A 3,878-nucleotide genomic window follows, 5' to 3' on the forward strand; every position below is an offset into this window, starting at 1 on the left:
TCGTAGGTGTTTCGACGCGACTGCTAGCTGTTCTTCGACCGACTGCCCGGCATGCCAATTCGGCGGTCTTTTATAGTCTTGCGACCGAGTCTTGTTGCTAACTCGGGACTTCCGAGTTAGCGCGGAATTCTCGTTGCCGACGCCTCGCGATGGCCTTCGCGTCAGCGATTTCGGTCGCTCCGGAGTCCGCGCTCCGGGTTCCGGTGTCGACTTGCATCGGATGATCGCTCGTCCGATGCAATCGTCAGGAGTTTCGGCGGAAGTCATATTCGACTTCTGTCGCTACCTATCGAATTACCTAATCGTTGCGCGCTCGCAACAGTAAATATAAATTTAAAAAAACTTCCATAAAACAAATTTCAAGTGAATTGTAAGTAAAAAGTGACTACACGTATGTTACACACATAAATGCTGTAAACTCCGTCATTACAAAATTCACTGAAGTCGCGATATAAACTATTTGAAGTAACTTGTAGTTGCAATATTGTAAATTTACAATTTTGTATTGTAACTTTTCTTTACACAATTTTTAATTTTTGTTTTATCATTTGATTATCGTTAGTACATGCAAAAGAAGTATTGTTGACCATATACAGCATTTTTATTTCGATTATATTGAAAGTTGTGTGTCTGTTTGGAAAAATGTAATTTTCTGTCCTCATTTCACTTAATTTATTTAGACAGAAAAGTATCATTATAAACAATTAATGTAGGATATGATTTTCGTAGTTTTTTTAATGACCTTTCTTGTAAAAATATTCATTTTGACGAGATATTATTGGATGAGAACAAAAAATCGTTTTAAAGTATTTATCAGATCTAATAAAGTATTAGATTAATAAAGTATTAATCAGATCGGTTTGCAATTAAAAAATCGACTTGACAAAATTTAAATAAATAGAATTCCCCTGAATAACATGTGAACTGTATGATAGAAGGGCCTTATTTTTTCTGAGTTTAACCTGAATTATCTCCCTCAATGTTGGTCGAAAAAAAAATTTTTTCTGTCATTTTAAAGATGATTTAATGCTCTACAAGACGCATTAATCCAAATAAACAAAATTTTAATTTATTTTTTTATCTACATATAAAACTTGGCCCTTTTAAATGATTTCACTATATTTTTTTTAATACCGACATTATCATTTATACTTATACCAAAAATTGTAAACATTTGCAAAAAAAATAATTTTTGGATAAATTATTGTAGATAGTCCAATTTTTATATAGATATGGTTTATATAAGACTTTGATAAGAATACCCACAGGGTACATCTTGGGCAATGCTAATGCCGGCGGTAGCCGATTTAAAACGTGGAAACATTGCAAAAAATTGTCGGACATTTGTAGTAAAAATTTGAAATTTTGTTTCTTTGGATTAATGCGTCTTGTAGAGCATTAAATTATCTTTAAAATGACAAAAAAATTTTTTTTTCGACCAAAATTGAGGGAGATAATTCAGGTTGAATTCAGAAAAAATAAGGCCCCTTTATCATACAGTTCACATGTTATTCAGGGGAATTCTATTTATTTAAATTTTTTCAAGACGATTTTTAATTGCAAACCGACCTGATCCCATAATTTCAACTATACTGTCATAAAATCAATATATACAACATTTTATGTGATTCTTTTCATGTTTCAAAATAAAAATAAAAATGCTGTATATGGTCAACAAGACTTCTTTTGCAGGCAAGAATGTTATTTCCGGGGCCCCTCAATTTGATAGGTGTATTTGATAGATATTTCGCTGAGAAAAAGAATGCCGCAAACCACAATGCGCTACGATGCATAGTTTTCGAGATATCAATTCATATAATCTATCACATAGTATAATAATATACACAGAATTAGCAGTGACCCCTACGCAAAACACCTGCCCCCTCCTACTTTTCACTCACAACATTTCTATTCATACTACTCTCTTTGTTTGACGTGTTACTATTATTCAAACGTGTAGTATACAAGTCTAGTGTACACTAGGCAGTGTAAAATTTAGTATCAAAATGTCGCTACCGAAACATCCACGTCTTCATCCAAAATTGGAGAGAACTTTACAATCTTTTATTTTTTTATACAACTTATTGAAAATGAAGAGTGTGCAACTAATGGGTCTCCTCCAATTCTTTTTATTATATATAGCCACAAATATTCACGCAAATAATCGACTAACTTATACTGTTTAATACCACCTCTACTTAAACGAGCTCGTAAAGCACGCCACAAACCCATGTGACATCTCGTTTTATATCGACAACATAAATGAAGGTCATTGAAATCGGTAAGGTCGCCCATAAATTGCAAACCCATGTAATACAACAATATTGCTATTATTACATTTAAAAATCGATATCTCGAAAACTATGCATCGTAGCGCATTGTGACTTGCGGCATTCTTTTTCTCAGTGAAAGATCTATTAAACACATCTATCAAATTGAGGGGCCCCGGAAATAACATTATCCCCCTTTTGCATGTACTAACGATAATCAAATAATAAAACAAAAATAAAAAATTGTGTAAACAAAACTTGCTGATTTCACGTGGAATGCCCCATATATAACATCTCATGTACTTAACAAATTCCGGTTCATGAATAAATTCTTTAAATATAATAACTGACAAAATAAAATTGATTTTTTATGAAATACTTGTGTTATTTACTGCATGTGTATATGTATAAAGAAACATATCATGATCAATCCAGAAAATATTTCATGTGATAACAAAAAATACTAATGACAAATAAATAAAATCAATAAGTGTAATTATAATTAAAAAGTTAATGAAAAAGAGAATATACAGTACCTAAAATAAAACTAAGTAATGTCTAAACACTCAAGAAACAGTATAAGGATTTCAGAAAGATCCCTTGAGGTGGATCCAGAGTCTTTCGGTTCAAATGATTTTTGGTACGACGAATATGAATACAATGAGTCTTCAATTAAAAGTCACTAAGAATCTGAGAAGTGTTACAAGTATAAAGTTAAAAGCTATTAATAAAAACATTTTGTCTCATTCTATGTCTCAATTATCATAGGAATCAGTATATTCAAATTTGTCGTACCAAAAATCACTGAAACCGAAGGACTGTGAATTCGCTTCAAAAAATGTTCATGAAATTCTTTTTCTATTTCTTGACAGTGTTTGGACATTATTTCCTTTGCTTTGGGTACTGTGAAGATATAGTACAGAAATGATTCTGTGAAGTATTTATATGAAATATTGTAAAATTGGTAAATACCGTTTTCGACGCTTCCATGTTGGACTCAGTGGATCACTGCTGCTTTGTCGACGGTGTTTACTTCTTGCAAGTCTGAAAATTTAAAAAAGTCTTCATGTTTAAATATAAACATAACATACTGATTGTAAAACATCCAATGTTTATTATTTATTTGTGAAATAATATAAATTTTTTTTTACAAATTTATGTTTTGTCTTTTATGTCTCATGCTCACCTCGTCAAATGTGGAGTATTTTGTAAACAGTCATGTCTTCTTGCCACAGACCTGCTCAACAGAATAAAAAAGATCATTAAAAATAAAACCTTGCTGAAAAGTAATTTCAGAAATATCACTGTGAGCATACCTTCTTGGTGATGAATTGCATACTCGTCTTTCAGGGCCAGATGCCACCGGTAGACTTTCTTCAATGTCGACATTTGCATCCAACCAGTCACTTCTAAAAGAACATCACTATTAATCACCCCTTTGTGATTTTTGTTAAATTAAACCTTCAAATATTTACCTCCTATGTATTCCTTTTGGCGTACTAATATTTACAATGTTGTCTTCTACAACTACATGAGAAGTTGTTGGTGAAGTTGTACTTGTAGATCCTATTCTTCTTTCAGAATTGACAACTAGTGGGAATTCTCGTC

At 32.1% G+C, this 3,878-nt stretch overlaps 1 long non-coding RNA gene across 1 annotated transcript; it reads right to left on the reverse strand.

The window, feature by feature from the left end:
* Positions 1-3,473: 3,473 nt before the first annotated feature.
* On the reverse strand, positions 3,474-3,855 carry LOC112456745. Its single transcript, XR_003041008.1, has 3 exons — positions 3,746-3,855; positions 3,587-3,679; positions 3,474-3,507 (listed from the first exon to the last, which is right to left on the reverse strand). It is a non-coding gene; the product is annotated as an uncharacterized LOC112456745 (long non-coding RNA).
* Between the last annotated feature and the right edge of the window lie 23 nt (positions 3,856-3,878).

Source organism: Temnothorax curvispinosus, unplaced genomic scaffold (genome assembly GCF_003070985.1).
Source record: "Temnothorax curvispinosus isolate PA1 unplaced genomic scaffold, ASM307098v1 QBEX01007134.1, whole genome shotgun sequence".
NCBI classification, from domain to species: domain Eukaryota; kingdom Metazoa; phylum Arthropoda; class Insecta; order Hymenoptera; family Formicidae; genus Temnothorax; species Temnothorax curvispinosus.